Genomic DNA, 23,725 nt, shown 5'->3' with positions numbered 1-23,725 from the left:
CCAGCGTGTGGGGGAGTACCCACGCCGAGGATATGAACGAGATCGGGACCGTAATGGAGATCGAGAGGGAGGAAATCGCGGACTGACTCTTAGGCTGAAATTTCCCAAGTTTAAAGACGGCGATCCTCTCGATTGGGTGTATCGAGCTGAGCGGTTCTTTCACTACCATGGCACAGCGGAGGACCAAAAGGTATTGATCTCATCTTTTCACCTAGAAGAGACCGCCCTGCGATGGTTTCAAACCGCCGACCGAGCCCGACCTTTCAACGGTTGGGAGGATTTTTCTGCAGCAATTTGTCGGCGTTTCGGCCCTACCGAGTACGATGACTTCCAGTCTATGCTATCAAGGGTCACCCAAAAGACTACTGTTAGAGCCTTTCAAGAGGAGTTTGAGAGGATCAGCAACCGAGTGGTGGGGTGGAGCGACTCCGCGCTGAAAAGCGTATACCTCGGAGGACTTCGTGTCGACATTCAAGCCGAGGTGAGGACTTTGCGGCCACAATCTCTGGAGGATGCCTTTGCCTTGGCCCTAATGGTGGAAGAGAAGATCAAGACCACTCGATCAGCGGCACGGGGCAGCTGGACCAACCCCCGGGCCGGCCAAACCGCAGGGGGGTCCATCGGCCAGCCGAGAGCGCCGACGGTTGCAGCAGCCAACACAGGACCGAGGACCCCTCTTCGCTTGTCAGGTGACGTCAAGAGGGTTGAGCGTCCACCCAGGAGGACCTTGACACCAGCACAAGTGGAGGAACGTCGAGCAAAAGGCCTATGTTTTCGCTGCGACGAGAAATTTACACCGGGACACCGGTGTGCGCGGCCCGTCGGAGCGGTGATGTTGATCGTGTTAGATGTATGCCCTAGAAGCCAATTTGGCTGACACATTGTTGATTCTAGGGACATAATTTTGTACTTGACTATTTATTATTGAATAAATAAAAGGCATCTTTTCATTCATATTGTTTATGTGTCTATGAATCGTCCAAGAAATTAATAAGATGATGATACATATTCTCAAGAGTTGAGAATTTGAGCCATGTATCATTGGTGATTAATTTCTAAATGCTCCTGATCAATGGATCATCACGAGGACGGTGATCGATCCGATCAGTGCACAGATCACTCTCCTTCTGGATGGACGAGACTTGAGTCCACAGTGTAGGGACACTGAAGTGATAGTGCAGGTGCTTGTTAGAGAACAAGGGTACTGAGCGTGACCAAGACAAGAAGTCACTTGGATGTCTATCCACTCGTCAGTGACTTGCTTGATGTTGTAGTAGTGTGACTAGTCCTTTGACCTGCGGTGCTTCGGCTACTCACAGTGAGGTTATTGTAGTTTGACTGCACACATACATGGTCTCTAGCCATATGGGTCCATGCAGTGTAGATTGGCTGCAGTAGGTTCACTGTAGGAGTAGGGTATGCACCTATAAGGAATCTATCGACCTTGATAGAAGAGGAGTGATCCTATGTGATTTGTTAGACTGAGTTCTAAGACCTTGGCCAGGGCAGTAATATAAAGTGGAAAAAGAGTTTTCCACTATCGAACTCAAGTCGAATAAATCTTGACATATGACAGACGATGGGGTTTGACGAGTTGTCCATGACCTCCGTCCTGTAGGGATCCACGATAGTAGGACTGTATCACATGTTAACTGCACCTAGAGGTTCATCATTCCATTCTGCTGGGTAGCCACTACATACTGCTAGGTGTCACTGGTGGATGGTGGGACTCATAGGGATTATCTTGATGATCGATAAACCCTAATGAGTTGAGTTGGAATCGTTCCAACCCATTGAAAGGAGTTTTCAATGATATTGAGATAGAGATCACAATATATCTCACTACCAGTCAGAATAGAACCTATGGGGTCACACACACTAGAAGTATTGACCGATCCGATTGTTGAAATCGTGATTAAGAATCACAAGTAATCAATTTGATTGATAAGAAGTTGAAGAAGGAAAGGGAATTAATTAATTGGACTTGAAACAAGAATCCTACTTCAGGTAGGATACCTAGAGTCCTAATTGGATTAGGACCGGGAATCCTAGTTGGAGTAGGACTGGGATTCCTACTTGGAATAGGATTCCTACAATCCTAATGAGATTAGGAATTTGAATTAAAATTGGATTCCTACTTGGAGTAGGATTCCTAGAAGTCCTAATTGGATTAGGACTTCGGATTCAAATAGAGTCCTAATTGGATTAGGACTAAAATTAAAACAAATCCTAATTGGATTAGGATTCCTTAAGTCTAAATTAATTATTAATCTAATGAATCAACATGACTCCTAATTGGATTAGGATTGAAGAGTTCAATTAAGTCATGGTCCATTCAAGTCCTAATTGGATTAGGACTAGCATAGATTAAACCCAATTTGGCCAATCCTAATTAGATTAGGATTAAACCATGAAAGAGGGACCTAATCCTCTTTGGAAGAGGATTAGGCTAACCAAGTAAGAGGGGCATCAGCCCCTCTCCACTTGATTAGGTGCGACATGAAGAGAGAGGGGGCCGGCGCCCCCTCTTGGAAAGTTGTCAAGGCTCCTAACTTGTAGGAGCCCTTCATCCTTATTAAAGGAGGACTAGGGCCGGCGCCCTAGAAGGACCTTTCTACTCTTCATCACGTGGCCACCCCCTCTCCATCTCTCCTTGGTTCAGCCGCCATCAGCAAAGGGAAAAGAAGAGGAGGCGTCTCCCTCCTCTTGGTCTTCTTCCTTGGCTCCAACGCATGAAAAGAGAAGAAGGCTGCAGGGATTCTTCTTCTTCGTCTTCTTCATCCTTCTTCTTCCTCCTTCCAAGCACAATCAAGAGTTGATTGAGAAGGAGGACATCAGCCATCAAAGCTATCTCTGCAAGGGAGCTAGCACCCCGGTGAGATAGAGAGCTTGGATCGGATCCTGCTTCGTGTGGATACCCGTAGAGGCCGGACGTTTGAACGGCTTCAAGCGAACCCTCTTCCAAAAACCACGAATTCAGATTTGCGGTGATCATCTACCCGCGCAAGGTGAAGATCTGATCTTCCTAATAGTTTTAAAAAGTTTTAATTCTTACCTAATTACGAAAGGTCTCGAAACAACGTTCATGCGATGAACGTCGAACCCGTGCATGCCGATTCCGCTGCCATCTGAAAAATTTTTGAAATATCAGCGGCATGGGCGGGTTCCCAACAGTGGTATCAGAGCCTAGGCTTCGTAGATTAAGGTAAGAATTAAATATCTAAAGGCTTATTAGATCTGAAAATTGAATGATCATGCATGCTGAAAAATTCTGCATGCAGATTTTTCAGGGGTGCTGATTTTTTTTTCATGCTGATTTTTATGTGATAAAAAGATGATTCTAATTGCATTGTTAATGGGATACAAAGTTTAGAATCATGATTAGCATGATCAGTGACCTATGTCATGATATAATCAGTTAGTTTTCAGATCTGAAATTATAATTGTTGCATACGGTGATGATCATAGGATTCAACCCCTTTTGGTATCAAATGTAATGACCTGCGATGTGATCTGCGATGTCATGTAATTTTTCAGATGCTTGCATGCATCTTATTTGATGTTTTGAGAGGCCTGCGTGCCTCCTAAAAGGAGATGTAATTTATTTTTATTTTTATTTTACATCTGGTTGTATTTCTGTGATGTGATGTACATCAACGATCAAGCTGAATCAAAGGCATGAGATGAAAGGTGGTCTAAGCGGTTGATGGTGATGGGATCAAGAGTTGATCAAGGATCGAATCAAGGAGGCTTGGAACCGATTCAAGAGTTGAAGACCACTTGATCGATTGATGTGCATATGCTTGTAATACGACCTAATTAGAATCCATGATCATCACCTAGTTAAAGTTTAGCTTTAATTTGATGCTGCGATTATAACTGCCTGCAATGCGCCGTTTGCATGTGATGTGAATGAGAGTCGGGTAGATAGGTTTACATGTGATGTAGCAAACCCAATTGAGACCTAAATCAAAACCTCCTCAATCAAGTCGAGAGTGAACCGACATGAGCAAGTCATATTAGATTAATTGATCTAATTGGTGTCTAGGAAAGCATGAAAGGTGGTTACTTAATTAGGACCTTACTCTCTGAGTAAGGGGAGCCTCCCACCTGCTTACCTGGCCAATTGTTCGATTACCTCTTATGAAGGGCTCAAGTTGCAAACACTAAGACCTGATTAACCAATATTAAGTCAATAGGTCTTCCACTGTAGTAGAGCTGCTAAGGCCTTTCTGATGTTGATTTGTCTCGGCTGGACACAGTGGTCAAGTTGCATCGGGGGGCTGGACCTCTCTATAGACATGAGATGTTGTAGGGTAAAGGTGGGGTTGGGCACCAATAACTGTTAGGTGAGGACCCAATGACGACTTTATTCCTACGGTTATACGGTGGGTCTGACTTAACTAAGAAATGGGACCAATAACTGTTAGGTGAGGTCTTCATGGCTTAGAGACCAAGTTGCACTGCACCATGCTTGAGAAGCATTGTACAAGAGTTGTACACTCATCCATCTATGTGTCACCAATAACTGTTAGGTGAGGTGGCATGTAAATCGGTGGGACCGCAGTACCCACTAGAAATCCTAGTCGTGTGGGATTTCCGTTTTCCTACCAGGGGAGTGTGAGGAATTCGAGAAAAAATAGTGGGAGTTACATTTGTTCTAAAAGACCTTAGAACAGATTAGGATCAAGTACAAAAGTCTAACTAGAATCTTTACTCTCTGCAGATACAATGTCGGCTTCAAACCCTTTGACCCGTATTCTTGAGACCAACCGACTGACCGGAACCAATTACAAGGACTGGCTTAGAAATCTCAAAATTGTTTTGGACTGTGAGAAAATAGGCTATATACTCGATTCAGATATCCCCACACTACCAGCACGTCCTACTGATGTTCAGCGTGAGTTGCATAAAAGGTGGTTGGATGATGACATTAGAGTAAAATGCTATATGATGGCATCCATGTCTAATGAACTCCAATGCCAGCATGAAAATATAAAGACTGCTAGGGATATACTGGCACACCTGCAAGAGTTGTATGGTGAGCAGAGTCGCACAGCTCGTTTTGAAGTGTCCAAGAGGATTTTCAAAGCGAAGATGCGCGAAGGGCAGTCTGTCCATGATCACGGTCTGACCATGATCAAGGACCTAGAGGAGCTTGAGAAGCTCGGTATGGACATGCACAAGGAATTGCAAGTGGATTTGATCCTACAGTCACTTCCTGATTCATTTGGTCAGTTTATAGTAAACTACCACATGAATAAGATTGAATGCACTAAGACTGAACTCATAAACATGTTGGTAACTGCTGAGGGAGCCTTGAAAGGTTCAAGGGGCAATGTCCTTGCTGCTGAGTTGACTTCTGGTTCCAAGAGAAAGTCTACTTGGAAGAAAAAGAAGCCTGCAAAGAAGCAGAAGAAAGACAAGAAGCCAAAGAAGGAAGTTCAAAAGAAAAAGGCTAACGACAAAGGAAAATGTTTCCACTGCAATGTCGAAGGCCACTGGAAGAGAAACTGTCCTTCATACCTCGAGAGCCTGAAGAACAAGAAAGGTGACACACCTTCAGAAGGTATAGACTTGCTCATTATTGAAACTAATCTAACGGTTTCTTCTACTTCTAGTTGGGTTATAGATTCTGGTTCTAGTGCTCATTTGTGCACTACCATGCAGGGTCTAAAGGAAAGTAGAAGGCTGGCGGAAGGTGCGGTAACCCTTCGGGTTGGCAACGGGGCAAAAGTTGCTGCTGTGGCTGTGGGCACCTACCATCTGCGACTACCGTCTGGATTTAGTTTAATAATTAGAGACTGCTATTATGTACCTGTTGCTAGCAGAAATTTGATTTCTGTTTCATGTCTAGCACAGGAAGGTCATGTTTTTACATTTGACAAAGACTGCTGTTCTATTTATTTGAGAAATAAAATAGTCGCACATGGTTTTATGATTGACAGTCTCTATCATTTACATATGGATGTATCTGTGAATGTTACTGAGCAAGATGTGAGTGCCAAAGGATCCAAAAGATCCAGAGATGAGATAAACCAAAGATATTTGTGGCACCTCAGGCTTGGCCATATTGGAGAAGACAGAATGAACAAAATGGATAAAGATGGGCTTTTAGGCTCATTGACTTCCGAGTCATATCCAGTTTGCGAGTCCTGTCTTCAAGAAAAAATGGCTAGACTGCCCTTTGTAGGACATGGGGAGAGGACCACTGAAATACTTACCCTAGTACATACAGATGTATGTGGCCCATTCGATGTGCTAGCCAGGGGACGTTATTCTTACTTCATTACCTTTACCGATGATTATTCACGGTATGGGTATGTGTATCTTATGAGACACAAGTCTGAATCTTTTGAAAAGTTCAAAGAGTTCAAGAATGAAGTAGAAAAACAAACTGGAAAACCTCTTAAGGCTCTTCGATCAGATCGAGGAGGAGAATAACTTAGTGGGGAATTCCGGGACTATCTCAAAGAAAACGGCATAGTCTCACAATGGACACCTTCAGGTACACCTCAACTCAACGGGGTGTCAGAAAGGAGGAATCGGACCCTATTGGATATGGTCAGGTCATGATGAGCTTCACTGATTTACCTATGTTCCTTTGGGGAGATGCCTTACTCACAGCGATTTATTTATTGAATAGAGTTTCCTCTAAATCCGTTCCTACCACACCGTATGAGATATGGCATGGTAAGAAACCAAGTCTGGGTCATCTCAAGATTTGGGGATGTCCGGCCCACGTCAAGAGACTACAGGCAGACAAGTTAGAGGCTAGGACCATAAGTGCTCGTTTTATAGGATATCCTAAAGAGTCATTAGGATACAATTTTTACGTCTCAAAGGATCACAATGTGTTTGTGAGCCGTCATGCCATCTTCTTGGAAAATCAGTTTATCCTTGATAGAGGCAGTGGGAGGAAAATTGAGCTTGAAGAGAAAGTCTCTGAAAAGCAACGAGTCATGGATCCTATAGAACCCATTCATAAGGAGCCAGTACACGATGTCCCTCAACCACCTCGTAGATCTAGTAGGGTCTCCCATCCTCCCGATAGATACTTAGGTATACTAGAAGAGGATACCGAGGAAATATTCCTAGTGGGAGATAGGGATCACATACAGGATCCCAAAACCTACAACGAGGCGATATCTGATATCGATTCCGAGAAATGGCTGGAAGCCATGAAGTCAGAGTTAGACTCCATGCATTCCAACCAAGTCTAGACCTTAGTAGACCCACCAGAAGGTATTGTACCTATTGGATGCAAATGGATCTACAAAAAGAAGATAGGTTCGGATGGAGAGGTAAAGACCTATAAGGCAAGGCTTGTGGCGAAAGGGTATAGTCAGCGCGAAGGCATTGACTATCAGGAGACCTTTTCACCTGTAGCCATGCTAAAATCCATCCGAACATTGCTTGCCATTGCAGCATTTCATGATTATGAAATTTGGCAGATGGATGTGAAAACTGCTTTCCTGAATGGATATCTTGATGAAGATATCTATATGGAACAGCCTTTGGGTTTCACTTCCAGTGATGGAGATCACAAGGTCTGCATCTGCAAAGGTCCATCTATGGACTAAAGCAAGCCTCTCGGAGTTGGAACACTCGTTTTGATGATGCAATCAAAACGTTTGATTTCATCAAAAACGAAGAGGAACCATGTGTTTACAAAAAGGTTAGTGGGAGTGCTGTCGTGTTTCTCGTACTGTACGTAGATGACATACTCCTGATTGGGAATGATATTCCCATGCTAACCTCGGTCAAGGTCTGGTTATCAAAAGAATTCTCCATGAAAGACCTTGGGGAAGCATCCTATATTTTGGAAATAAAGGTCTATAGAGATAGATCTAAAAGGATGCTTGGCCTTTCACAGAAGATGTACATAGAGGAGGTGCTGAAGAGGTTCAGCATGGAAAACTCCAAGAGGGGTCTCTTACCCCTTAGGCATGAAATTCATCCCTCCAAGAAGATGTGCCCCAACACATCTGAAGAGATTCAACGCATGAGCAAGATTCCCTATGCATTGGCAATAGGAAGCCTCATGTATGCCATGCTATGTACACGACCTGATATAGCTCTTGCTGTGAGTGTCACAAGCAGATATCAGTCGGATCCAGGCAAGAAGCACTGGATAGCTGTGAAGAACAGTCTTAAGTACTTGAGAAGAACTAAGGACATGTTCTTGGTCTTTGGGAGAAGATCAGAGTTGAAGGTAGAAGGATGCACACATATTGATGATAGAAAGTCTACATCAGAATATGTGCAATTGTGGTTCAGTAAATTGGAAGAGTTCCAAACAACCGATCATTATAGATTCTACCTTAGAAGCTGAATGTTAAGCCGTATCTAAGGGTGCAGTGGAAACCTTCTGATTAAAAGTTAATTGCAGAGTTAGGTGTAATGTCATTAGATGCCATAACACTTTACTGCGATAACATTGGCACCATAGCACTAGCTATGGAGCCATGGTCTCATCAGAAGTCCAAGCACATAGAGCGGCGCTTCCATTTCATACACGACTATGATGTAGAGGTGCAGAGAGTAGACTCCGCGGATGACGTGGCAGACCCGTTCACTAAGCAGCTGAGTCAGCAAAAGACTGGAGCCCACCTTGAGAAGATGGGCCTAAGATATATGACCAATTGGCTTTAGTGCAAGTGGGAGATTGTTAGATGTATGCCCTAGAAGCCAATTTGGCTGACACATTGTTGATTCTAGGGACATAATTTTGTACTTGACTATTTATTATTGAATAAATAAAAGGCATCTTTTCATTCATATTGTTTATGTGTCTATGAATCGTCCAAGAAATTAATAAGATGATGATACATATTCTCAAGAGTTGAGAATTTGAGCCATGTATCATTGGTGATTAATTTCTAAATGCTCCTGATCAATGGATCATCACGAGGACGGTGATCGATCCGATCAGTGCACAGATCACTCTCCTTCTGGATGGACGAGACTTGAGTCCACAGTGTAGGGACACTGAAGTGATAGTGCAGGTGCTTGTTAGAGAACAAGGGTACTGAGCGTGACCAAGACAAGAAGTCACTTGGATGTCTATCCACTCGTCAGTGACTTGCTTGATGTTGTAGTAGTGTGACTAGTCCTTTGACCTGCGGTGCTTCGGCTACTCACAGTGAGGTTATTGTAGTTTGACTGCACACATACATGGTCTCTAGCCATATGGGTCCATGCAGTGTAGATTGGCTGCAGTAGGTTCACTGTAGGAGTAGGGTATGCACCTATAAGGAATCTATCGACCTTGATAGAAGAGGAGTGATCCTATGTGATTTGTTAGACTGAGTTCTAAGACCTTGGCCAGGGCAGTAATATAAAGTGGAAAAAGAGTTTTCCACTATCGAACTCAAGTCGAATAAATCTTGACATATGACAGACGATGGGGTTTGACGAGTTGTCCATGACCTCCGTCCTGTAGGGATCCACGATAGTAGGACTGTATCACATGTTAACTGCACCTAGAGGTTCATCATTCCATTCTGCTGGGTAGCCACTACATACTGCTAGGTGTCACTGGTGGATGGTGGGACTCATAGGGATTATCTTGATGATCGATAAACCCTAATGAGTTGAGTTGGAATCGTTCCAACCCATTGAAAGGAGTTTTCAATGATATTGAGATAGAGATCACAATATATCTCACTACCAGTCAGAATAGAACCTATGGGGTCACACACACTAGAAGTATTGACCGATCCGATTGTTGAAATCGTGATTAAGAATCACAAGTAATCAATTTGATTGATAAGAAGTTGAAGAAGGAAAGGGAATTAATTAATTGGACTTGAAACAAGAATCCTACTTCAGGTAGGATACCTAGAGTCCTAATTGGATTAGGACCGGGAATCCTAGTTGGAGTAGGACTGGGATTCCTACTTGGAATAGGATTCCTACAATCCTAATGAGATTAGGAATTTGAATTAAAATTGGATTCCTACTTGGAGTAGGATTCCTAGAAGTCCTAATTGGATTAGGACTTCGGATTCAAATAGAGTCCTAATTGGATTAGGACTAAAATTAAAACAAATCCTAATTGGATTAGGATTCCTTAAGTCTAAATTAATTATTAATCTAATGAATCAACATGACTCCTAATTGGATTAGGATTGAAGAGTTCAATTAAGTCATGGTCCATTCAAGTCCTAATTGGATTAGGACTAGCATAGATTAAACCCAATTTGGCCAATCCTAATTAGATTAGGATTAAACCATGAAAGAGGGACCTAATCCTCTTTGGAAGAGGATTAGGCTAACCAAGTAAGAGGGGCATCAGCCCCTCTCCACTTGATTAGGTGCGACATGAAGAGAGAGGGGGCCGGCGCCCCCTCTTGGAAAGTTGTCAAGGCTCCTAACTTGTAGGAGCCCTTCATCCTTATTAAAGGAGGACTAGGGCCGGCGCCCTAGAAGGACCTTTCTACTCTTCATCACGTGGCCACCCCCTCTCCATCTCTCCTTGGTTCAGCCGCCATCAGCAAAGGGAAAAGAAGAGGAGGCGTCTCCCTCCTCTTGGTCTTCTTCCTTGGCTCCAACGCATGAAAAGAGAAGAAGGCTGCAGGGATTCTTCTTCTTCGTCTTCTTCATCCTTCTTCTTCCTCCTTCCAAGCACAATCAAGAGTTGATTGAGAAGGAGGACATCAGCCATCAAAGCTATCTCTGCAAGGGAGCTAGCACCCCGGTGAGATAGAGAGCTTGGATCGGATCCTGCTTCGTGTGGATACCCGTAGAGGCCGGACGTTTGAACGGCTTCAAGCGAACCCTCTTCCAAAAACCACGAATTCAGATTTGCGGTGATCATCTACCCGCGCAAGGTGAAGATCTGATCTTCCTAATAGTTTTAAAAAGTTTTAATTCTTACCTAATTACGAAAGGTCTCGAAACAACGTTCATGCGATGAACGTCGAACCCGTGCATGCCGATTCCGCTGCCATCTGAAAAATTTTTGAAATATCAGCGGCATGGGCGGGTTCCCAACAGATCGACAGATTGGAGGACGAGGCCATGGCTGAAGATGGTGATGAGGTTGCTGAGGATGAGCCCCAAGATTTAGAGGCCAAGGAAGAGGACGTACCACCTCAGATTTCATTACATGCCTACTCTGGATCGGCGACACCAAAAACGCTACGCGTGGACGGCATGATCAAAAGACGTGTGGTGCGTATCCTCATAGATACGGGCAGCACCTACAATTTTTTGGATGAGAGGCTCGTCAAACAGATCGGTCTCATAGCAGAGCCGACATTGGGCTTCGACGTGGCATTGGGTGACGGAGCCACATTGAGGGCGGAGGGCATATGCCGAGGCATCACTTTGACGATCCAGGGCAGCCAATTCAAGCTCGATCTCTATCCGTTGGCATTACGAGGAGCTGATTTGGTCCTTGGTACGCAGTGGCTGCAGAGTCTTGGCCTGGTTACATTCGACTTCGCCGAGATGTGGGTGACTTTCAGACGGAGCGGACGGCGAGTTAGATTGGATGGCATTCGGCCTAGCCCAAGGGCTGCACTTCAGCCCCTAGTCGGCTTGCCCGGACCGACGCGCACAGCTACTTGATGCAGCTCTTACCTCTGTCGACGGAGACTACGACGGAGGCAGGTATACCTACTGATTTGGCTGCTCTCTTACAGGGGTTCGCAGATTTATTTGAGGAGCCTCATGGTCTTCCACCCGAGAGGGAGCACGATCATCACATAGAGATTGTACCGGAAGCAGAACCGGCGAATGTGAGGCCTTACCGCTACCCGCACGTTCAGAAGGAGGAGATCTCAAAGATGGTACGAGAGATGTTGGAGAGCGGCATCATTCAGCCCAGTAGAAGCTCATATTCATCGCCGGTGCTGCTGGTACATAAGAAGGACGGGACGTGGCGATTCTGCGTCGACTACCGGGCACTTAACGCGATCACCGTTACGGACCGGTATCCGATTCCAGTCATCGAGGAGCTGTTGGATGAGCTTGCTGGTGCGGAATACTTCAGCAAACTTGATCTCCGTGCCGGATACCACCAGATCCGTGTCAGGCCCGAAGATGTGCACAAGACGGCATTTCGGACACACGATGATCATTATGAGTTCAGGGTGATGCCGTTCGGCCTCACCAATGCACCAGCGACTTTCCAGGGGCTCATGAATGACATATTCAGACCATTACTACGGCGGTATGTCCTTGTATTCTTCGATGACATACTGGTTTACAGTCGTTCATGGCAGGAGCACCTAGAGCACTTAGAAGAAGTGCTGAAAATTCTGCGCGGAAATCAATTGAAGGTAAAGCGATCCAAGTGCCTATGGGCCGAGCCGAAGGTCGAGTACCTAGGCCATGTCATCTCTGCTGCAGGTGTGGAGCCGGACCAAGCAAAGATACATTGCATGACCGAGTGGCCGCTACCCAAGAACCAAAAGGAGCTGCGAGGATTTTTGGGCCTAACCGGTTATTACCGCCGGTTTGTGGAGGGATATGGAAAGATTGCCGCGCCACTGACCCTGTTGCTGCGAAAGGGCGAGTTTAGATGGACCGAGGCAGCGACGGAAGCATTCGAGAAGCTCAAGGAAGCCATGACGACGGCCCCGATTTTGGCACTACCCGATTTCGCCAAACCGTTTGTAGTCGAGTGCGATGCTTCCGGTGCCGGCATTGGTGCTATTTTGATGCAGGAGGGACGGCCAATTGCTTTCATGAGCAAGGCGTTGTCCCCTAGGACCCGCTTGCTGTCCACATATGAGAGGGAGATGATGGCGGTCATCCATGCAGTCACAAAGTGGAGGCCGTACCTTATCGGCCGCCGATTCATCGTTCGGACTGATCAGCAGAGCCTTCCATTTTTTCTTGAGCAGCGCATACATACTCCAGCCCAGCAGAGGTGGGTGTCGAAGCTTCTCGGCTACGACTATGAGATGGTGTACAAAAAGGGCGCAGAAAATCGAGTAGTGGATGCACTATCGCGCCATCTCGAGTACGGCGAGTTGGCGGCTTTGACTACGCCGTTTTTTCCTTTTATTTCAGACTTGAGGACCGCCACATGCCGGGATCCGGACCTAGTACAGATCCAGAGGGAGTTGGCAGCAGATCCGAGCAGTCATCCCGAGATGGAGGACCGAGATGGGTTGATTCTGGACCATGGGTTGATCCGCGTGCCCACCGATTCAGCCATGCGGCAGGTATTGATCCAGCACTTCTGTTGCCCAGTAGATACAAACCAAGAGGGGGGGGTGAATTGGGTCTTTCAAAACTTTTATGCTACTTCCAAAACTTTTTGATTAACTATGCTAAGTTGTATAGATGCACAGTGAAAGTTAAACTTAGCAAGGGTTTGATGTATAGACTTCGACTTGATTAAATATGCTTGCAACTAAAGGATGTGCGGATAAGAATTAAGCAAGCAATTTATCTAAGTAAGTAAGTGTGTTAGTTAGACAATAACTAGAGGCATTACAAACACAAAGGACATATAGTGGTTCGGTGCACCCCAGCACCTACATCCACTCCCCAAGACCCCTTGAGAATTTCACTATAATCCTACCGATTACAGCCGGTTGTTTTACAAGCTCACAACCCAACTTGTTGTTTTACGAGCGCACAACGAACTCGGTCGGTTTTTCCAGGCTCACCGACTAGAATCACTCCGATTGTTTTCCCGGGATCACAATCGAACCCTACTCGTTGGTTTTACCCTCGGCTCACCAACAAACCTAACACAGTTGGTTTTCCCTTTGGCTCACCAACAAACCTTACACAGTTGGTTTTCCCTTTGGCTCACCAACAAACCTTACACAGTTGGTTTTCACTTTGGCTCACCAACAAACCTTAACCCCTTGATTCAATCCCTTGATTGAATCAAGTCACAAGATATTAAAACAAAGTATAAAACAAAACAAAGCTTCTTAAACAAGCAAATATGACAATATAAACAAATAGAGTAAAGAGAAGCCCTCAAACGAGTTTTGAAGATGGAGGAGCTCGGCTTCTTCTTTACTTGACCCTCTTCTGATTTGGCACGAGGTAGAGGATCACTGAGGCAGCACACGGATGGAGAGGAAGCTTTCGGATTCACTTGGATGCTCTTCTTCTCTCTATTTCGTTTTGGATGGCCCTTTTGTGCTTATGGGAGATTTCCTTTGTAATCTCTTTGAGATCTCTTTCCTAGATGATCTCTCCCACTTCCATGAGTTCTCCCCTGGCTCTCCTCTTGTTTTTATAGCTTTAGATGGCGTGGAAACAAGAATCTAGCCATTAGAGACAAAAATAGAGCCGTTGGACACAGTCTGCACCTCCTGACAATATTACCGTTGGGATCGGAGTCGACTCGCGCGATCAGGAGTCGACTCGCCTGTTGCAGGAGTCGGCTCGTGCTTTACTGGAGACGACTCGGCCACTGTTCCAAATTTGAATTAAAGTGCATGCCTTGACTGGGAGTCGACTCGTCTTAACCTGGAGTCGACTCGCCAACTTCTGGAGCTGACTTGGCAATTTCGGAGTCGGCTCATCCACTGAAGTCCGTGGATCCAATTTTGAATTTGATCCACTCGAGTCGACTCGACTGTCCTGGGAGTCGACTCGAATCTCAGAGCCCGAACTCCCGATCCTCTGTCTTTTGGCTCGTCCAGTCTTGGAGTCGACTCGAACTTCCTCGGAGTCGACTCGGCTCTCAGTTTCTGAAAGTTGGTCTTCTCCCTTTTGACGTGAAGCTATCGTGGAGTCGACTCGAGCTGTCTGGGAGTCGACTCGAATCTCAGAGGCAGTAACTTGATCTTCTGTCTGTTGATGGTCGCGCAGTCTCGGAGTCGACTCGTGTATTGCGGGAGTCGACTCGAATCTCAGAGTCCATGAAATGCTCTCTGACTTTTTCTTTATGTACCGCTGAGAGTCGACTCTTGCTTTCTTTGGAGTCGACCTGCCAACCATCGGAGTCGACTCGCGTTCCACTGGAGTCGACTCGAATTTCAGACCCGAAAACTGCTCTCTGACTTTTCTGCCTGTGACTCCTAGGAGTCGACTCATACTTCCCCGGAGTCGACTCGGTAAACATTGGAGTCGACTCGAATTCCTCAGGAGTCGACTCGAAGACTATTCTTTCGAATTTTTCCTTTGATTTTACTCCTCCAATTTGAACCTTTTGAACTTTAAACTTGGGCCAATGAATTGTAGCTTTCTTCTAACTTTTCTTGAGAGCTTTTGGAGGCTTTCTTGTGTTCTTCCAACTTGCTATGTTCCTTGCAAAATAAATATCTTTCTCCTTGCAACATAAACATTAGTATCTATACTTCAAGGTTTTGTGATCATCAAAATCAATCTATGAATCAATCTTTGGGTCATCAATCTCCCCCTTTTTGATGATGACAAAACTTGGAGTATATGCAATATAAAAGATATTAATTTCTAGAAGTAATACATAGCTACGTTGCATGAAGTAGAAAACATATATATTTAAAAAACATACTTCATGATATTAATCAGCTTAACACAATCAACATATTTAAATTTTAAGCTGATTTGTATTCACTTCAAAGTAATAAAGCATTCTGAGTATATAGCATATACTTAGATATTTCTCCCCCTTTTTGACAACATCAAAAAGATAGTGAAACATTAAGTACAAAGATCAGAGCAGAACACATCGAGTGTGAATTCAAGAGTTTTTTTTTTAATTTGATACCACAGATAGTTTTCTAATCAAGTGTAGGTGGAATCTTCCTTAGGTTAATTCAAGAAGTACCACAAATGATATTCAAAGAAAAATATGAGTGGAAATCTAACCTCTCTTCACTAAGTATGAAAGCTTGTTCATTTAAGACCTTTTGCCCAATCTATTAAGTATTTTATCAACATGAGAGCAATTTAATTAATTTTCAGAGTAAAAGATCAAAACTTATATATTTGGAAAAACATATCATCATGTTGGATCATTAATTCTTAATGACTTCAAAGTTCTTATATAATAATAAGAGCATTGGGGCACAAATACCAAAATATGAGTTTATGCAATTTTTGATACATCTTTGAGCTCTTTTAAAGACTTTCTTTTATTCCTTTAGAAAATAAGCAAAATTTGATACATAAAATAATGAATTGGCACACAATTTAAGTTTCAAAGATCAAGTCAATTAGGACTCATTAGTGAATATCAAAATAGATTTTCTAAAAGATACTCAAGAAAATTTTACACGTTATTCTCCCCCTTTTTCATTAAGTTAGAGGCTCTTTAAGCTCAACTTGCAATTTGGTTCATGATTTATGCATAAGATATACTAACCAAATAACAGGCCTCAAGGTGTATCATAAAAATTTTCTTTCTCCCCCTCTATTGATCATTCCATTTAAGAGTTTAGAATTTGAAGATAATGTTCAATAAAATTGTCAATCTCAAAAATATATTTTCTATAAGTTTCAGCTCATTTTCATAAGACTCAAGGTTTGAGATAAGACAGCCTTTATAGAACTCATCTCAAGGTAATTAAAGCATGTCTTGCAATATAAGGAGGTTCATCAAAATCAATCCATAAAATTCAAGGTATGCATCAAATTAAAGTTTCTTTAGGATAAGATACTGAATATCTAAAGCTCCCCCTCAAAAGATGCATTCTTCTTTAATCATTCTTTTCTTTGGTTGAATTTCAGAATTTAATAATAAACGTAAATAAAACTGAAATGCTATGTTATCGAGAATGTAGAGTGATCTAGAATTATTCAAAATTTATAGTATTCACTCTATATATATATATTCTGATGATAGTTTCTAAGAATGTAGGAGAGAAAAACATATAGATGATCATTGAGGTATGTGTATTTATAGAACTCAATTTCTTAATCACAGTTTTTCAGCAATGTATACATGAAGCTCAATAAAATTTTTAAATATTAAAATAAAGTCATATATTTTAAAAATATTTACTTGCAATCAAGATCATCGTAAGACACATCATTTGAATCAAAATTAGTATACTTTGAAGGTAAGAAATGATATGTTTCGGATGCGTATCGGAGCAATCAAAATAAATTCTGTTTTTCTTACATTAACATTTTATTTAGTAATCATATGGAGTTTAAACTTTTATACAAAATCGGATTCTGAATTACATAGGATTTTCAATAGAAGCTTTCTAAGTCATAATATGAGATATGTATCTTTCACAATGTAGCTCATCTTAAATTGTTACGATTGAAAAATACATATTTCAATAACATTAAAGCACTTTCAGAATCTTTGTGTTTAATTTTGAGTTTCGATACAAAATAAAGGATATTTTAACAAGTATTAGGACATTATGTATCAAGGTTAGGCAAGTAGAAAGATAGATCAATATCAATTTATTTTCCCTAAATAGAGATGTTCTTCTCTTCTCCTTTCTACAATTTTATTTAGCTTTCAGATTTTAACAATGATTGTGAATGACAAATCTGAAATTTCTTTTCAATAAAACTAAACAAAAGATGTTATATAGCAATTCAAACATTCAATCAAATTGTCCAAGTATGGGGTACTACAAAAGATATTGAGAACCCATAATTTAAAAATATCATGCCACATGCAAAATATAGTGTGTGTTAAGTCATACATTAAAATATTAAGAACAAGCATGTCAAGTATTAAAATCAATTCTTTTCAAATAAACTCCCCCTATTTAAATAGAATTTTGCACTGATTTCATCCTTAAAGTGTGTTTCCATGTGACTAAAAATTTGAATTGATTCTTTCTTGTATACTTTCATTTACTTTGTCTTTCTTTTAACTTTCTTAAGCTCTATACTCTATTTGCTCCCTATCCGGTGGAGTTGGGAAGGGGCACGAGGTACTACCACTAGCCTCCCTCTTGTGCCGTCCCTAATATGCCCTACACCGAATAGTTGGGTCAAATAGTGCCGGGTACTACCACTAGCCTCCCCATTGGCACCATCCCTATGATGAGCAATATAGAAAGGTTAAAATGTTTACTTCAAAACCTCCCTGTTTAAGTGTAATTAATTATGGATTTTATCCCTTCCAAAACAATGCTCACACAAGTCTCACAAATGTGTCGAATATATTAAGTTTGTTTTGCTTTTCCTTAAGGTTGAAGTGTTTGCCTCTACTTGGATTTTACTTCTCTTGAATAATATCTATTTTCTTTTCTTTATCTCTCTCTCTTTTTGTTATTCTCAAGTAATTTTCATGAGAGAGCAGAATAGAGAATTAATCTTACGTATCATATATATGTATATCATGCAAACAACATTTTCATTATGCTCAAGGATTCATAACTTCTCACAAGTTATTTTACATCAACATTTTAAGCATATACTTGTGTATTTCATGGTTATGACATAGGCAAAGATATATTTTAGTTTGGGCAAACCATGAAATAATTTCTAAAAGTATAAGTCAGTCAATACACATATAGACATGATATCAAAAATTAATAATTAAAGAATTTAATCATGCCATAATAAGATTTAAGTTACTGACTTTGCTCAACTAATTTGTGAGAAAGGTATCTAAATTACCTATTCATTACATGTTCTTCAAGCCAAACTAGATTTCTTATGTGTGAACTTTTGGCTGAAGAAGATCCTCTCTTGTTTGCATGTGAATGTTTAGTGTATCTTACATGAAGATATCCTTCAAGTTGAAATTTCTCATTTTTCTTTCTTGAAGGAAGGTCATTAGTTTCTTTAAGATACAAAGCATTCATCCAACATATATATTTTTTAACTAGATGACTCAATATAAGATATGACAATAGTTGCATGTTGAGTCACTTTACTCAAGAGATTGCCTAAATATAAGCAAGCACATATCATTTGAACTAAAGAGATAGATTCATTAACCAAGATAGTTCAAGTCAATTTAGTTTAGATTCTATTTGTTTAAGATAATTATCAATAAGATATGTTAACTATGTTTTAATCAATTTATTTTAAACATTTGTTTCTATCAAAATTCAGATTATGATTTATTTGTTATCAATAAAATATGATTAATTAAAGTTAGATTGAAGTCTTGCACAAGGTCACATAATGAGCATACAATCTGGTCTACTAGCTGTATGATAAAATAATTATTCTATCATGCTTCAATACAGCTTTAACACAATAGATCTACTTTGCTCATCCTTTTCAAATTCTACAAGATGGGGTCATAGATATACCTTCTTCATGCCAATCTTCTATAAGAGTTTTCTTGTGGACTAACGTTGGTCAATGAAGATCCCCTTTCCTATTTGTCTTAATTTGAAGTTTGAGAGAAGATGTTAATTCATTCATCATATTTCAAACTCACTTTGCAATATAACTCTTCATTAGTAGAACCAAAAAATGATGTCATCAATGCATACTTTGAGCAAATAAGATATCACAAATTCATCTTTTTGATGCATAGATTTATCACTATTACTTTCTATCAAAAAGGTTGCTTAAGCTTTTATATATCATGCTTTTGATGCTTGTTCTGAATCACATATTGCTTTATCATATATGTAATGTGTATTTTTAAATATGGTGGTTATTTTTCATAGATCTCCTTTTTAATGAAGTAACCACATAGGAGTGAATTCTACACATTCATTTGACAGAATATAAAGCTCATTAAGCAAGCACATGATAATGATGATCTTTACTTCTAATCATGCAAGAATCTTTATCAAGATCTATTTCCTCTTTTCTTGATTTAGTCTTTTAGTAGTCATCAATTTTTCTTCATTAAGTGCATATGTAAAAGATTAACCATATAATTTGATTTTAGTATTTTGATAATAAAACATTAGTCTCATAAAGAATAAAATGAATTGATACTTCTACAACTAGAATTTTTCATGAATGTTCTATATGCATTGCTTGATGAATGATATCCAAGGATAGAAGTATCTTTATCAGATTTGGCATTATTTTCATAAGATCATATCAAGCATAACGTGTATGTCTGAAAAATATGAAAGATATGCAATGGTTCATTTTCCATTTTTCAGAAGATCAAAAGGAGTTTTCATCAAAAATAGATCTAATAGAAATCATATGTATGACAAGCAGTGATGATAGTTTTTTTTTTAAAAAAAATCATTTAAGTAGATGACTATCATACACAATTGTCTTTTTCATTTCTTCAAGAATTCTATTAATCCTATTTTACTTAAGGTGTCCTTGGTGCTGAAAATATTATTTTTCTGTGCACAACTTAACACAAAATTGGTTTTCAATCACTATGCCATGATTTCATAGTTTGCAAACCTTTATCATTTGATTGCTTTTTGTGAGTTTGTGCCAATGCAGAAAATATTTTAATTTGAGTGCCAAGAACAAGGCTAATGTAAGCTTTTGTAAAATTAGTGTTGGAAACAACATCTCTAGATTTAAAAAAAAAATTTTTGTTTGTTTCCTTAGTTAGCATGCATAGTAAAACTTTGACCTTTAAGAGGATAATCTAAGTAAGCCAATGGCAAGGTCTATTGAGATTAAGTACATACTAGCATGAGTTGATTTTGTATGCTAAAGATGGTTTCTTTAATCTTGGTATTCATAGTGCATATATTCAAAAACATACCAAGTATCCATTATCATATCTATGATCAATAAACAATAATGCCATGGATAATAACTCTCAATCAAGCATATAGAGAATTCATAGAGTTATTCTTAATAAATTGATTAATCATTTAGCAACTTATCCAATAGTGAGTAAAGTATACTAAAAAATGAAGAGATTTGATTATATTTCCAAAAGTATTTTCTATATCACAAAATTGATCACTACTAGCAAATCATATCAAATACTAAAGCACAAATAATGATGAGATGCAAGAATTACTGATTTCATTATTATTTTTTTTGTTAATAACTTTTTAAGTTTCTTTATGTTCCATAGGTACCTTGGTACACCTATGTGTACATCCTCATTTTCTCATTTTGGGTACCCAAGCTTGCTTGAGTCCTTGAGAGTTAGGACATATGGTTCCTTTTGGAACCCATATCTGTTTAATAGTAATAACTTTACCATTTGATTTAATTATACTAGAACGATAGGTAAAGTTGTTATTCCCATTCTTTTCATTTTTGAAATAAGTTATCTTATTTAATGGTTTGCTTGGTAAATTGATAACCTTTTTCTCTAGAGATTTATGGCTAAGTGAAGGAGTCAAGCTAAATTTTGATTTATCAAAATTAGCATGTTGGCTTTCAAACATCATTTTTAATCTTTCTGAACTTACAGTGAATTTGTTAATAAAATATCTTAATTGGTTAATTTTTTTACTTAAGTTTTGATTTTCTTTAATTAAGCTATGATTTTTCTGAATCAATTCTTCTGAAAATGACCTTAAGCTTTCATTTTCAGAATTTAGTTTCTTAAGATTTTTATTCTTTACAGTTAATTTTCTACATTCACTATACAACTCATGAAAAGCATTTAATAATTCATCATAAGAGAATTCTTCTTGAAAATCATTTGAGGTAAGAGTAGATTCAGATTTTACCTTGTCTTCTTGTGCCATAAAGCACAAGTCAGTTACCTCTTGTAGTTTCTTGGAGCTAATATCATCATTGTTGCTCCTAACCTTTATTTTTTGGCTTGACTCTTTCTTGGTCAAGGCTTTCTTCCTTTTTATCTCTTTCTTTCTTTCTTCTTGCTTCCTCTTTTTCTTTGTCTTTAGGAAGCTGATTTGCCTAGGAGTCGACTCGGACCTTATTGGAGTCGACTCGGCTAGCTCGGGAGTCGACTCAGAACTACTTGGAGTCGACTCGTTCACAGGATCTTCAAGACTGTGTCTCTGCCTTTCAGACTGTTCTTCTCTAGGAGTCGACTCGGACAAACTGGGAGTCGACTCGGCTACTGTGGAGGATTCTGCAATCTCATTATTAGTACGCAATTGAAGCACATGTGAGCTAATCTGAGATTTATCATAAATAGTTTCTAAAGTATCCCAGATCTCCTTAGCAGATAAGCATGCAGAAATTTCATTAAACTTCGTTTCATGAATAGCACAATATAATATGTTCATAGCATTAGCATTCAATTGTGCTAAGTCCTTTTCATTAATAGTTTGAGAGAGTGTATGAAGGTCATTTATTATGATTTTCCATAAATAATAGTTTTGTGATTGAATAAAAATGCGCATGCGTGCTTTCCAATATGTGTAGTCTATGCCATTAAACAGTGGAGGCCTATCAATTAACTGTCCCTCTCCTAGAAAACTATCTATTTGAGTTGTCATGATCTTTGGCTCTTGATCGTGAGATCAATAATTAATCTTGAGCACCTGCTCTGATACCACTTGTTGCCCAGTAGATACAAACCAAGAGGGGGGGTGAATTGGGTCTTTCAAAACTTTTATGCTACTTCCAAAACTTTTTGATTAACTATGCTAAGTTGTATAGATGCACAGTGAAAGTTAAACTTAGCAAGGGTTTGATGTATAGACTTCGACTTGATTAAATATGCTTGCAACTAAAGGATGTGCGGATAAGAATTAAGCAAGCAATTTATCTAAGTAAGTAAGTGTGTTAGTTAGACAATAACTAGAGGCATTACAAACACAAAGGACATATAGTGGTTCGGTGCACCCCAGCACCTACATCCACTCCCCAAGACCCCTTGGGAATTTCACTATAATCCTACCGATTACAGCCGGTTGTTTTACAAGCTCACAACCCAACTTGTTGTTTTACGAGCGCACAACGAACTCGGTCGGTTTTCCCAGGCTCACCGACTAGAACCACTCCGATTGTTTTCCCGGGATCACAATCGAACCCTACTCGTTGGTTTTACCCTCGGCTCACCAACAAACCTAACACAGTTGGTTTTCCCTTTGGCTCACCAACAAACCTTACACAGTTGGTTTTCCCTTTGGCTCACCAACAAACCTTACACAGTTGGTTTTCACTTTGGCTCACCAACAAACCTTAACCCATTGATTCAATCCCTTGATTGAATCAAGTCACAAGATATTAAAACAAAGTATAAAACAAAACAAAGCTTCTTAAACAAGCAAATATGATAATATAAACAAATAGAGTAAAGAGAAGCCCTCAAACGAGTTTTGAAGATGGAGGAGCTCGGCTTCTTCTTTACTTGACCCTCTTCTGATTTGGCACGAGGTAGAGGATCACTGAGGCAGCACACGGATGGAGAGGAAGCTTTCGGATTCACTTGGATACTCTTCTTCTCTCTATTTCGTTTTGGATGGCCCTTTTGTGCTTATGGGAGATTTCCTTTGTAATCTCTTTGAGATCTCTTTCCTAGATGATCTCTCCCACTTCCATGAGTTCTCCCCTGGCTCTCCTCTTGTTTTTATAGCTTTAGATGGCGTGGAAACAAGAATCTAGCCGTTAGAGACAAAAATAGAGCCGTTGGACACAGTCTGCACCTCCTGACAATATTACCGTTGGGATCGGAGTCGACTCGCGCGATCAGGAGTCGACTCGCCTGTTGCAGGAGTCGGCTCGTGCTTTACTGGAGACGACTCGGCCACTATTCCAAATTTGAATTAAAGTGCATGCCTTGACTGGAAGTCGACTCGTCTTAACCTGGAGTCGACTCGCCAACTTCTGGAGCTGACTTGGCAATTTCGGAGTCGGCTCATCCACTGAAGTCCGTGGATCCAATTTTGAATTTGATCCACTCGAGTCGACTCGACTGTCCTGGGAGTCGACTCGAATCTCAGAGCCCGAACTCCCGATCCTCTGTCTTTTGGCTCGTCCAGTCTTGGAGTCGACTCGAACTTCCTCAGAGTCGACTCGG

This window comes from Phoenix dactylifera, chromosome 15 (genome assembly GCF_051530095.1).
Source record: "Phoenix dactylifera cultivar Ajwa chromosome 15, Ajwa_hap1_PhDact_Kaust_v1.1, whole genome shotgun sequence".
NCBI lineage: Eukaryota > Viridiplantae > Streptophyta > Magnoliopsida > Arecales > Arecaceae > Phoenix > Phoenix dactylifera.
The sequence above is the reverse complement of the archived record's forward strand: the minus strand, read 5'-3'. Positions refer to the sequence as shown.